Raw genomic sequence first — 14,602 nt, 5'->3', positions numbered from 1 at the left:
ACTCAGGGCTTTTTTAAATGTCTTCTCTCCATCTTTCCTCCTTCCCTCCAACTATGGTTCTTCTCCCAGTCCCTAGAGATTAGGTCAAGAATTAATGATTTAGGGAAAATTTCCTTTCAGTATAAGGAAGTAAAAATACCACTGGGAGGTTCATCATTGAAATAGAACCTGTAACACAGATCTTAATGTATACCTGAAAGATTCTGTGCTGGTGAACAGTTATCCTATTAATTGAAGAACACAAAATGCTTCTGTCTCACAAACATGAAAGTGAGATAAAAAGTAGACTTATAGTGATACCCAAATTATAGCTAGTTACTAAGTTACCATTCATCAGCCTAGCTATGACTGTAAATGACTGTGTGTACATGTATTCTTAGGCTTTGGCAAATGTGAGATAATATATATGTTTTTAGGACAAGATAGTACTTTCAGAGTGGATTACCGTAGCTCAGCTGAGGTATGATAACCCACTGAGGAGCAGTAATTAATGGTTACTATTAGCCTTATCTACATAGCTAAGAAACTACAAAGACTTACCTTGAAGAACATGGGGATCTATGTGAAAGTAGTTGGCAGCCTTACAAGGGTATTTCTTAGAAGTGTTCTGTGTTAGACACTGGGACAAGTATCATGTAAACCTAATACATTAACACATTGAATCTATATATTTCTTGTGTTAGGTACAGAATATTTGTATGTTAATTGGATACTTTCTAATTCCATGAATAATAAGTAATGCTGAAAAGTGCTGGTTGAAAAGTAGTAAACCATTCTAGATTTTCCTGTGCAATGCCATATAAGTTAATGTATGAGACTTGATTTTACTCAGGTCATATACGTTGTTGAGAGGTATAAAGATAGAAATACGAGTGAGAAAAACATTTTACTCATTTGAAAGCTGTTTTGAAAAACAGCAATTTCTTTACAGACACTTATTAACTATTTCCTCTTGTTTGTCTATGAATAGGTACATTAGAGTCTAATTGCCCAGATTATCTGTTGGCCCCATTCAACATGTGTGAGAGAAAATTTCTGGCTGATGAAGTAATGTTCACTCTATTTTGTCAGTGTTTTACTCAACAAGCCAGAGGGCTAATATAGAAAACACTTCCTTTTTGAAATGTACCTCAATTTAACACTTTAGCTGAGTGTAAACAAGTCAGAATTACATAGGAAAATGATCTATTCCTGCCCAAAATCTGTAAAAAATTAAAAGTGTAGAAGTAAATATCTGATTCCCATCAGTGAGACCACATGCAGCAGATATCTTATAATGTCCTGAAATTCTGTGGCCAAACAAGCTAGTTTGAAGCACATGTTGATTTAGGGTTTATTTTCAGGTCCTGAACAGTCAGACATTTGTACAAATCTAATATTCAGATGGACATCACCTTGACAAAAACAACTAGGAACACAAAGGAAATATAAAATCACATTAGCAATACTATTGCAGATAACAAAATATGTTTATCATCATGGATATCTGAGGATACTAAATGGACAACCAGTTTTTAGTAACAATTCTAAGATCACAGAATCACAGAATAACAGAATTGTAGGGGTTGGAAGGGACCTTGAGAGATCATTGAGTCCAACCCCATTGCCAAAGTAAATTCTCTAGAGCAGGTTGCCCAGGTAAGCATCCAGATGGGCCTTGAATATCTCCAGAGAAGGAGGTTCCACAACCTCCCTGGGCAGCCTGTTCCAGTGCTCTGTCTCCCTCACCATGAAGAAATTATTTTGCATGTTGGTGCGGAACTTCCTGTGCTCCATTTTTTTGATCACTGTCCCTTGTCCTGTCCACATAAACCACTGAAAAGAGGTTGACCAAGATGATTTCTTGACCAGTAGAGGCACCCCATGACTATTCATCTCTTCAGATTTTGGCTCATCCCAAAAAGCACTCTTGGAAATGCTTGGGATAGAGGTCTGAAATAATTGCTACATGCAGTCTGGGTATGTCATCCTAAAGGTTTATTGATTTTAGACAGGGAAACAATATTTTAGATAAGGAAACCATGGTTTCTGGGTTTTAGGTATAGAAAGGGAATTTAGCCAAATGGGATTATCTGTGCTTCCTGTCCTCAGAATGAGAGAACATAAAATCATAGAATCATAGAATCATGAAGGTTTGAAAATACCTCCAAGATCATCTGGTCCAACTGCCCACCAACCACCAATATCACCCACTAAACCATGCCCCAGGGACAGTGACTTCACTCATCTAATACCTTATCAAATAACAAAGACACAGATATAAAATACATTTAAAACTGCAGAAACTTCTGAGACTGCTCAAAGATCTTACCTTTAGCTTTGCCTTTTTTTTTTTTTTTTTTTTTTTTTTTTTCCCACTGGTCTGGACACTTTAAGATATTTTTTCTCCACAAGTTTTCCCTCAGGCTCTGTGATCTGACAAGAGACACCATGAGGAGGACAATATGAATCTGGGTCTTTATCTAATTCTTGGCTATACTGATTACTGCAACTAATATGAAGTCTGAAATCAGATAAAATGGATTTAAAGAAACCGAGAGACTGGAAACTTAGGTAATACAACTCCTTGGTAAGACAAGTTTTGAAGTTAAGGAACTCTTACCTTGAGGTGTGGCTGCTAATGTCATTCATATCTAAAGCAGTGGCAAGTGATGGATCCCTCAGTAGGGAAGAGAATTTCTCCTTGAACGCAACTGGCACATCACCCACTCAGCACAGGGAACACTCACTGTCTCCATTGAGAGTAGCTGACTACAGAAAATGAAACTCTTCTCAGCATTGAAAGGGAGAAAATAAGTCAGAGGTAGCCTGAGCAGAGAGCTGCCTTTCAGCCAAGAGGAGCTATTTCTAAAAGATTATTCTGTCAGTACTTTCTCAAGGTCCTGTTGACTTTGCATTTCTTTTCACACACATTCCTATTCCTACATGTACAAGTAGGATATGGTTGAGCCCTTATGTCTTTCACAAATGAAGCTTTAGAAGTATGTTAGCTATTTGCTCTATCAAAATTTGTTTTTCTGTTGTGCAGTCTGTGCTTTATAATTAAAATCTTTGTGTCTTGTAGACTGATCTCTTAAATGAAATAAAAACTGTTTTGACCATAATGACCTACTATTTGCAATATTCACCTTTGAAATTCAAAGTTCGATTTCTTTCCTTTAACAAAAACACTGATGATGCATTTGAAGATACCTCTAGGTTTAATTTAAATAGTGAAGAAATTATAGTCCAATTCCCTTAATAACGAGAGGAAGAAAGAGTGTTATATCTTTCATTAATTTCCAACTTACTGGAATAATAATAAAAAAATAATATTAATAATAAAAAATAAATTTTATAAGTTTAAGTCTAAAATAAAACAAGCAGATTTTGATGAGACATCTCCTTCAGTAACACCAATACATTCAAAATATATCAAAGAAGGAAGTAGTTATGTAACAAAATTAATTTCTTTTTACAAAATAAATGAAGTGAAGGATACCTTTCTCCTGTAGACCACTGGAACTTCAGGAAACTGACATTCCCTAAGTGATGTCATTGCCAACATCTTTTGAATGTTGAATTACTCATACAACATTTGAACAATGAACAAATCATTGGATTTTAATCATAGAATCGTAGAAAGTCTTGGGTTGGGAGGGAACTTAAAGATCATCTGGTTTGACCCCCCCCCCATGGGCATGGATGCCAATATATATATATAATTAATACATATAAATATATATACATATCTAATTTTGGTTTCACTAAAGTCAGTGGCAACTCCTGAGGCATATTATTCCTGGCTGGTATTTGCCAAACTCATAGATAAGGATCTCCTGTAATGCAGATTTTGCAGCATTCTCATACAACCTATTCTTGTCCTTCATTATCCACTACAGGTATGGAGAACACATAATTTTATTTATTATTTTCTGACCCCCTTATACATCTGTATAGTTGTCTTGTTTTGAATTATCTCTTCTCAAGTTTCAACAACTGCATTTTTTTCTGTCTTTCTTGGGGCAATATTTCTTTCTATAATTGTTTTTGTTTTTATTCTTTGGACTCCTTCCAATTGTTCACAACTATTTCAAAGTCTATTGTGCAACACTGAGGAAAGTGTTTCAGCTAAAGCCTCTAAGTAGATTAGAAGGATTACTAAAATTACTCCATATGTCTTGCAAGATACATTTTTTTTTTCCTTCCTGTCTGAGCTAAGTTTCTTTGGTTTTCATTCTTTAATTTTCATTTTACAGATAGAAAACTCAGATACAGGTAGACTAAGTGAATCACCCAGTTCTGCATATGAAGTTTTGAGATTTGGTAATTCAATGCACCTCTGCTAAGTCTGGATTTCAGCTCAGAGAGAAATTTCATATTCTATAACCTATTTTGGGGGTTTTGCACAGCATTGTTTCTCCTTAGCTGTCTTTGTCTTTCAGTAGTGTCACTGCTCTTTCCAACCTTTTCACCACTGTCAAGTACTTTCTCCTTGTCTTGGCTTCAGCGACAAAATTTCCTTTCCTCCAGTAATAAAATTTTAAGAATCCATTTCTCTTCCTGGTTACAATGACCTCATGCAAAATTACCTCACACATTACCTCTTTCATCTCCTTTAGTTTTTGCCTATTTTGTGTTATTATGAAGAGAGATTCTCCTTTTGGACATATGAGAAGTGTTTTCCAGACTAATAGAATGTATGTAATATACTGAACATTACCGCAAAGAGCATAAGACACCTTTCCCATTCATTCCCACTCTCTGCTAATGTACAGATACTGGCTCCACTGGAGATATTTTTGCTTGACATCAGAGCAAGAAAGTTTAGGGAAGTATATTTATGGCTATCAAAAAAAAAAAAAAAAGCATCTAGTAAACAATTTGCAAGACAAAGTAGGCATGAAAGACTGTGGTAGCAATTGCTATTAATCTATTTATTCCACCTACTAAAACAAACAAACAACTGAGCTACAATTGGGGTATTTTTTTCAGCTTCAGAAATGCTTTTAGAACATTAACTAATGGTGAGATTTCACAGCAGATAAATGTGTTAGTAAACCATAAGGGAAATATATTTTGGAAACACAAACTTTTTGATAATAAGTCTGGGCCATAATAAAAGTCCTTCAACACAAGGGTCTAGAACGAGAGAGACAAGAAGTTTGGTGCAATACAGTGGTATCTTACCTGTTGCTTCTGCTACATAGGCCATAACTGCACATCTCTGCCTTTATATATGTATACATACATATATTTATACATATAAACATAGGGATCTGTCAGTGTGTTTAACAAGTCAGTGATCTGAAGTAGCTGAGGAGAAGAAAAAGTCCTTCCACCTGCTCTGAAGTCTTATCCTTTTACATGCAGGAAAATCTATTCCTAATTCAATTTATAAACTGTGGAGTAACTTCAAACCTACTAGTCTCGTTTAATTTCCTCCTGATTATTCTTTTCCAAGTATGTAGTGTTTGGTTCTTGCAAGACAGTTAACTGACAAGGTGATTCTGACTTAACTGGGATTTTCAGAGAAGATACTGGAAAGGAAACAATATGAAATGTTTCAAATACTTATGTTTTCATTTTGTTCTGCTTTGGTAGATTAAAAAAAAAAAAAAAAAAAAAAAAGTGCCAGCATTTTTCAAAAATTAAATCTACTTGTCATTTTCAAACTAATCATGATAATTGGAGGTTACCCTTCTCTCCTTACGAATGTTCCTAGGCTGCATCCAATTTATGATTCTGGTATGGCACATGAAATGGATCATCTGCAGTAGAATGGAGGCTGCGGTGATGAAGTGCCTTCAATTTTCCCTGTAATGTTCTCATAGAAGACTGATGAATAAGACCCTCAGAAACAATTACAATGAGGGATATCCATCAACAGTCAAGACTGACCTTTCTTTTTCTCTTTTTCTTTCTCTTTCTCTTTCCCTTTTTTCCCTTTTCCTTTGTCTTTTTGTCTCTTACTTGGGGGGCCCCCCCCCCCAGACGTTACTTGCAGTAAGCGAACCCTTTTACTTTTCATTAACACACACAGTGACTTGACCCCTTGTACAGGATCTTGTACTTTCCCAAACACTTAGCTGCAGTCTGCTTATCAACTGGAGTTTTCTCCAGCTTTTGTGGAGTCCTGTGAAGAATGCAAGGCAATCTTCTTTGTAGTTTACTGGCAGAATTGAGTCGCTTCTGTGCAGATTTATGAGGTGTTTTTCTAGGAGTCTGACACAGAGTCAGCTCTTCTAAGTTTAAAGAATCTTTCCTTGTTCTCCTCCTTCCAAATGAGCACTTCTCTGCAGGGCTACACAGGTCAATAACTTCACAAAAAAAATATATATATATATAATAAAAAAAATATACCTCTTAGGATTCTGGACAGTGAGGCTCTTGGAGTGCAGCTTAATGCCTGCAAAATCCTGCTGAGTGCAGGTCTCCTCATCTCATCCTTGGGGGACTCGCTGTGAATTCTGTGAGATGGACTGTGTTGCAGAATAGAAAACACCAAAGTGGATCCTATTCAAAGACAGTTGTCTGATGCATGGACTTCTTAAATCTGCTTTAATTATGGCCTTCTCTGGAGAATCTTCTACAACACCAGTGTCACAGCCTGAATCAGAAGACTGGCCTTTGATCTGCCTATGCAGTAGTCTCCTAGTGACCTGTTTATGTAGTGGTATTTCTGCAACTCTCTTGGTCAGTAATATGTGATGATCTTTAGCACCTTCATCAGAGCATTTGTATCTTAGGCCTTCCACAGCAGATATTGACTGGCTTCTAGGCATCTTTTTCATAGACCTTTTTGACAGTGAACATATCTTTATATCCTTTTGTTGAAGAAATTCCTCCTTAACTTTGTAACATCTTTCATTGCTTCTTCCTTCAAAGGCATTTGTTGGGATTTCCTAGTGGAAAGGTATGAACGTGAGCTCTCCTTTCTGAGGGGAGTCTTGGCTATCTTGGGAATCTCAATTTGATGCAAGTTCTGTGATGCTTCATTCATGCTCCTGTGTCTGGCTAATATATTATTCCTTCTCTTTTTGGCAGATTGGGTTCTCAGCTCCTCTAGCTGATCACCCTCAGTGCACAGCCAAAGAGCACTGGGAGTTAGGGCAGTTGATAAAGACTCTGGAAGGCCTGGAGATTTGCTATCCAGAATCACTAAATCATTACTGAGGAAGTCTGAAGACAGAACAGATGCCAGCTTCAGTGGTATTTGTGTACCCGGACTGTAATAAAGATCTCCAAAGATCTTCAGCATAGAATTCATATACAATTCCAGTATTTCCTCCAGAAACTTTGTAATATAAGCTGGGTCTTCAGTCAGACATAAAATGTGCAGCGTATCTGTCATCTCAGCTGCTCCCTTCCATCAGTGTTGCTTTGTAGTAAAGGAAACTGAAAACACAACTCAAGGAGCGAAAATACCTTGTTGACACTCTCTGACTTTGGTTTCCTCCTCTTAGCCATGCTGTTGTCTAAGCATTTTGCTTGTCTTTAGGAGATGGTTTTTGACTCTTTCCATGCAGGCCACCTCTTTTGCTTTGGCATTTTGTACTTTCAAGAACCTTTTAATGGCAATGATCATGTTCTGGGCACACATGGATGAAAGAACTTCCTCAGCAACAGCCTTCTGATAGCTTGTAATTAAATGGGCCTGCAGTTCCTCCTCTGTTTTGAAGGGTACTGATATTTTAAGAGTCTCTTCCTTTTCTTCCAGTTTTTCATCCAACCTTTTTGCTGAAAGCTTCTGTGGAACCTTCTCACTCACTGTTGGTGGCATACCATCACATTGAAACTTGTGTGCTCTTACATTCAGTCTTGTAACATTAAGCATCTGCAGGGATCTGGACATGGTCTTCATCTCCTGCCTGGCTGGAGTTCGGGGAACCCCACATCTTTCATTTATTTATTTATTTATATTATTTCCTGGGCCAGCCATGGCAGATATTTAACTCAATTTTCTTTGGTACAACTCAGATAGACTTTCTGAGAGTTCCGCTTCAGATTGGTCTGCACCATCCTTCTTGTTAGCACAAGAAACCAGCAGGAGCCTGAATGACTCAATCAGATCAGAGCCTGCTCCACAAACATTTGATGAATGATATCATGCTTCAAGCACTGAAGGATGCCAACGCCCTGTATGAGGCAGCTGCCGTTGCACCCACTCTGGCACAGCAGTTTCTTCTGTGCTAGCTAGAGGATCCTCTGTTGACACATCAATTTTACTCAACACACTATGCAAAATATCTGGCAAGAAGTGTCCTGTGGTGCCTCAAACACTGCACTAAGGTTTTAGATGGCAAAACGGTGCCTCCCATCTGATGGGAGTTAAACATTGTCCGGTATCCAACAAATCCCCAATCTGGGGATTCCCCTCAATCTGGGGATTCGATCACCTGTGACCACTCAGTGGCATCTACCCAGTACAGAGTGACCTTCTGGTCTGCCAGCAGCTCCTGGATGCTCCAGGACACTAGCTTCTCCTCCACCTCCTTGGCCGTGGGTGGCTTCAGTGGGGACAGGGCGAGAAAAGGAACACAGCGTTGGTGAAACCTTTGGGAGCAGCCCAGCTCAGGGGCCTGGCCTCCCACTGGCCCGGGCCTGGCCGGCCCTGCAGCTGCTGCGGAGGGGCTTGCCACCGCCCCATGAGGCCCCTCCACAGCCGAGCGAGTCGAGGAAGTGGACGGCCCACCGCAGGTTGGCCGCCATTACGCACTCGGCCGCTGAGAAGAATGGAGGGATGAGCTCTGCTCATGTAAAATAACTGGGGAATTGAGCAAACAGCTATTTGTGGCTCCTTTACAGCACTTGATTTGAGATAGTGATCTTTCATCCAAGCATGGATGTTATTCAGTCATGGTTGGTTAGTTCTGTAATTGGCAAAATCCTCCGCTAAAAGCAATCTCTTATCTGTTCTTGTACTCCTTCATTTGTTTTGATAGATATATAGACAGATTTTCATCGGTGTTCATTTACCTTTTATTTGTATACTGTGGTCTTCTTGGACTCATAATGATTCTGTTTAACTGTTATTTAATATAATTAACCTCTAATTTCAAAATGTCTGACTTTTCAAATCAGACCATATTTTGTGGGTACTTAGTACATGTGCTTGCATTTCTTACACATTTCCAATTGTTAATTTTCACACCTACTCTAGTATCTACAGTGACAGCATGGACAGCGATGATCCTAAGGTGTTTTTTTGTTTTGTTTTGTTTTGTTTTTGTTTTTAACCAAAGCACATTGCCATATTTTAAACTGCTTTTAATTTGAATTAATTAAATTGGTCTTGCCTTAGAGATTTTTACAAATGTCATTAATATGACAAGTGAATTATATCCTCTGAAATACTGTAATTCTTCTGTAAATTCTTTTCAGTAAATAACTTTTATTGTTGTTGTTTAAGCTGCATTATTTGTAAACCACACAGGAGAATTGAATTGTTTCCTAGGCAAAGGAAACTTGCTCCATGATTCTTACGGGCATGGGTGAAAGAGAAACAGAAGTGAGAAACAACTGTTGCAAAAATTCCAGAGCAGATCTTCCCAGATTTTTCAGAGTGAACGCTGCATTTTGGAAATAATGAAAATGTACTTTCAGCTTTCTTACCTTTATTCCAAAATAGTCAAAGAACAGACTCAGTGCTAAGCATATCAGATTTATATGTTTCTTTCAGGACACTAGTGGGTAGTGGTTTATCTTGAGAGAAATTAATCAGCCTAGAATATATTCAGACTGGGTCTTACCAAAAAAAAAAAAGAAATGTAAAAAAGTAAAATAAAATAAAAATCCTGACTATTACAGTTATTTCAAAGGAAATTTCTGAAGTGCTTGTCTGGATCCTCAATATTACAGTTCACACTATAGATGCACTCTTTCTGGGCTACATTGTTTTCTTAAACAATTACATACAGCATAGGTAGAGATATGATCAGGCTGCACAGGAAAGATCTTCATCAAGATCCATGTACTTCCAATGACATCAATATCTATGCAGAAAAGCTGAATGTCTGAGACATAAATAGACCGGAGAATATTATCCCTATATTAGAAGTATAACTGGATTCACAAAAGCATAACTTTTAATATTTTTCAGTCTCCCAAGTGGATAAAATTAGATTTCAATGAAGGTGAATATTTCCTTCTGTGTACTTAATTGCAAAGTGTATAAATTCTTTGCAGCATAAATTAAATACCATTCTTAATATACTGTTGCCCATATATTCCAGTATAATACTTTGTGGATATTCCTCTCATGCCTGCATATTAGCATAACTCAACTTTCAGGCAGATCTTTCCAAATCCTAATATTTCTAAGCTTTTTTTTTTTTTTTTTTCCTAAACAAGTCAGTCTATGTTCACAAAATTACTAAGGCGCAGACACATGCACTGCTGCAGTTTGGCTCTCAGACTGTGCTTTATATTGCTGAGCTAGTGCCTAGGTTATTCACACACTGCTTAAGGAGAATAACGGCTTTCAGGAAGGTTTACATCATTGACACACAAAGCAAAATGCTGTCTACGGGAAAGTCAGGAAGAGAGTATGTTTTATATCTTGTCTCTGTTACAGATATGGTTGTTGACCTGCAAATAGAGTAAGATGGCTGTGTGAAAACAGAAGTCAGAGACATCACAGAGTTAATAGTTCATCTTTCTCAAACACTTAGCACAACATTTGTTTTTTGTTTGTTTTTGTTTGTTCCTTTTTTTTTTTTTTTTTTCTGGAGGAGGATGTAGTAAAAGTCTCACAAAAAAAGTTCACTTTTTGTGTACCAGCCCCAGGCTGAAGGAACTTGCCTAGGAGACCAAGATGACAAGTGGCAAAAGAATTCAAAGCAACAGGAATTATAAAACTAATGAACCAGTTCCCAGGAACTCTCTGGACCCTGGAAAAAATGTACTGTTTCAGGAGAGTAGAGCCACAGAAATTATAATTCGATGTGATATCCCCTTGGGAAATATATACTCCTGGAATAAGGAAGTATCAGATCTCAGACATCTCCCAACACTGTTTTGAAACTGATCTTAATTTCTTTACGCATGAGCCAATGAATCTTGTAGAACTTAGTATTTATTACTATTTTTTCTACCTCCTCCTACAAGTTAAAAAACAGATCTTGAAATACAATTTGTCAGTTAGATCTAGGTTAGACCAGACATTTTGATATGAGAAAAGAAAAGCAGGAAGCAGAATAATAAAACAAAACCAAAACCAAAATCCAACCAGATGTCATCAATTTTCTACTTTAAAAATAAATATTTCTATGTAGTTAACTGCTTGCTGTAAAAATATGTTTATTTTTGTAGCTTCTCCCATTAATAACTGCTTTGGTGTATTCCTGAAATGAAAACAGTGCAGGCTTCATGGAAAGAACAATTGCTGTTTGTAGATGAAGGTTAAACTACCAGTGTAGAATTGTTTCTTACACAATGGGAGATGTGAAAGACTATAAAATATACTTCCTGTCAACAAGACAGCTTTAAAGCTTCTTGACTCTATACGAATCCCTTGAATTGATAGTTTGGGAGCATGGCTTATGCATCATAGGACTCAGTACAGTTATAAAACAAGCAGATCCTTCTTATTTATGCAGAAAATCTGGAGAATCCAATTTTTCAAAGTATTTCTGAATAAATGATGCCACACTTGTGATGCACTGAAGCTTGATTTTCACATGGTAGTAAATAGTCATCCCAAAAGAGCATCCTTTTGAGGGGGTTGTTTATATCTTAGAGAATGTGGAAGTTGGAAAAGCAAGAAGAAAAAAAAAAAAAAAAAAAAAAAAAAAAAGCAACCCCCACCAAATCTCAGAACATACAAACCCAAATGTTTCCAGCCTGAATAGAAAAGTTAAGGACTTGATATCTGACTGCTATTATCTACAACAAATAGGCTGATTTCTATCACATACAAGCACTTTTAATGATGTTATTGGAGTTTCTTCTCATTTACACTGATTCTACATCTTTGGTGGTTAGAAAATAGAAAAGAAACAAGAAAAATAAAATTGTATAAAGAAATTTCATAAAGAAATTTTAAACTAAATCTGTTGCTCATAATTTGAAATGAAGCCATTTCTTCAAGAAATATAAATATTTTTTAAATGAGACCTTTAATGGAACCAATCTGATGCCATTCCCAAACAATTTTTTAAATTATTATTTATTGTCAGCTTGCTTTAATCTACAGATCCAGCAATGTAACCCAGCACTAGAGTATCTATTCCTTCATTTTTTATAGAGTGTCACAGAATTATGAAAACTAAATATAGGGCCTGTACTTAGATCTTGATCTGAAAAATACTTAAATCCACTAGAAATGCTCCTAATATTGATTACATAGTTAGTAGATTCTAAGGTCTTCATTTTCTGTCACTTTCTGCATTGATGTAAACTTATAAAACTATATTATTATTGTTGTTGTTTTGATTATGGTACAAATACTGCTGAGTAGGTACAATTTTAACTGAGTAGCCCCTCTAACGGGACATGCCCATTGGACATGGACATGGTTTAGTGATGGGACTCTAGGTAAGGTTGGTGGTTGGTCATGCTGATCTTGAAGGTCTTTTCAAAACTAGATGATTCTATGATAGTAAAAGACTGTGCTTTTCCTCAAGATTGTACTATATGGGCAGAAGAAATCAGCAGAGTAAATAATATATACGTTACTGAACTCATTTACAGAAGACTGTGAAATGCACTTTATTGATGCAAATGGCATGTTTTCTTTAAGGTAAGCCACAGGGAAAAATTTTAATATTTGAATGACAGACAAAATAATCATTTTAGAGAAATTGCTATCAGTTTAGAGAAATTGCTATCACTGCTTTACTCTTTCTGAGGTTGGGGATGTCTAAATGAAGCCTCCCTTTGGGACTGGTATGTCTTTGCAAGGACTGTAATTCAGAGAGCAGATTGTCATTTTATTCTCCCTGTGTATGCTGTGCTAAACTTAATGAGGCTAAAGCTGCTAAGTCACATTGCATAAGTCATAAATAATATGAATAATCAGGAGTGGTTGCAAACTTAGTCTATACAGAAGTGAGGGCTTCATCTTACTAGTCCCAGCACTAAAAAAACAGCTGAAGTCCTACCCTCTGCAAGATTCTTTGCTCACAAAATCCCAGGATGCTCAATGTAATGGAAATTCTGCAGATACTTAAACCAAACTGAAACTGAGAAGAAAGCCTCTTTCAAATAAAACTGGTTCATAAAACAGAATAATCAGACAGCTGAGAAAACAACCTGCAATATGAGTTCATAGTGTTCTAGGACTATATGCTATAAAAAGATCAGTATAGTGAATTCCTACTGCCAGATAATTGGGTGGTGGTGGTGGAATAATACTGAATTACACTCCAAAATGGACTTAACATTGCACTAGGTTGCACTACATTTTTTTTTTCTTTGAAAGAACAGTTCTTGCTTGTTTACCCCTAGATAATTTTTATTTTCCCTTTTGATTTTATCATTATGTATTCTGTTGGACATATATTTGAGTTTGAAAGTTTTCTAGTTGCTCAGTACTTAATACACAAATTTCTGTTCAAAATATATCCCACTACCCTTGCTGGTATTTTAAAGCGTTTGTTAGTCGAGACATAAAAAAAAGACCTTGATTTGATTCTGATATTAAATTGGTAGATTACGTCTACAGACTTCAATAAAGCCCCTTTGGTCTATGTCAGGGAAGAAGTGTTGAAATCAAGCCTGATGTATTTAATAGTCAATGCATAGACTTTATTCATAGCAGAATATGAGAAGAAGTCAAAACACGTTCTGACAGAGAGAGTATGATGAAAGCAGTGCTGTGTACAGACATTTGCTGCCTTTAGCTATCACAGTGATTCCTTTCTTCTAGACTGGATTGAAAACACACATGTTTGGCAGGCTTATTCTGACTTTATTTTCCATGAGTCCCAGCTGTGATTTCACTTTGGGTAATGGAATATAAAAATTATAGATAGAGATATTAGATAAGGAGCATTTGCCAATAGATGAAACAAGGAAAGGGAATTTGGAAGCATGGCCCATATGTTGCTGCAGCCTTTGGTTTCCATGAAGCAGTACATGAATTCATTTACATCTGCATCTGCACATCTACTCCTGCACAAGTCCATGAGCTCAGAGTCAAGTTCCAAATTCAAAACAGGCACAATTTTGAAACTCAGAAAATTCAAGTCTTGAAACCTAGCAGAAGCATGCTGTAATTTATTTTTATTATTATTAATTTTATTTTATTTTATTTTATTTTATTTTTTTTTGTCAAAGGAGGACCATAACCTTCCTCAAAGGAAGGATATAGGAGTATTGTCTGTTGAAAGTGTGAATGGGACCTGAATGAAGTTCTGCTTGGGCTGCCTGTAAGACAGCATGGACCCCTGTATATAACCTGTAGAATATAAACATGAATGTATGGAACTAGATCAGAGAATATGTGGAGCTTCCTGGTTTTCTTCCATAAAGCTAGTTGGTCAAAAGAGGTGATTCTCCCACTATATTTAGCATAAGTGCAACCTCACCTTGAACGTTGTGTGAAGTTCTGGGCTGCACAAAATAAACAGAATGTTAAAGTACTTGAAAGCATCTAGAGGAGGGCAACAAGCCTGGTAAA

General features: G+C 36.8%; 1 pseudogene; it reads right to left on the bottom strand.

Annotated features, from left to right (window-relative positions):
- Nucleotides 1–6,001: 6,001 nt before the first annotated feature.
- Nucleotides 6,002–8,691, bottom strand: LOC118166000 (annotated as a pseudogene).
- Nucleotides 8,692–14,602: the final 5,911 nt, after the last annotated feature.

This window comes from Oxyura jamaicensis, chromosome 4 (assembly GCF_011077185.1).
Source record: "Oxyura jamaicensis isolate SHBP4307 breed ruddy duck chromosome 4, BPBGC_Ojam_1.0, whole genome shotgun sequence".
NCBI lineage: Eukaryota > Metazoa > Chordata > Aves > Anseriformes > Anatidae > Oxyura > Oxyura jamaicensis.
This window is presented reverse-complemented; position numbering and strand designations above follow the sequence as displayed.